The following is a 213-nucleotide window of genomic DNA, read 5'->3' as shown; positions in this document are numbered from 1 at the left end:
GCTGGGATGCGCTGGACCCAGGATGCTCCAGATGCTGGGATGTTCTGGGTGCTGGGATGCTCTGGACCCAGGATGCTCCAGATGCTGGGATGCTCAGGACTCTGGGATGCTCCAGACCCGGGATGCTGCAGATGCTGGGATGCTCTGGACTCCAGGATACTCCAGGTGCTGGGATGCTCTGGACCCGGGATGCTCTGGACCCAGGATGCTCCA

This window comes from Merops nubicus, unplaced genomic scaffold, assembly GCF_000691845.1.
Source record: "Merops nubicus isolate BGI_N331 unplaced genomic scaffold, ASM69184v1 scaffold16797, whole genome shotgun sequence".
Classification (NCBI taxonomy): domain Eukaryota; kingdom Metazoa; phylum Chordata; class Aves; order Coraciiformes; family Meropidae; genus Merops; species Merops nubicus.
The sequence above is the reverse complement of the archived record's forward strand: the minus strand, read 5'-3'. Positions refer to the sequence as shown.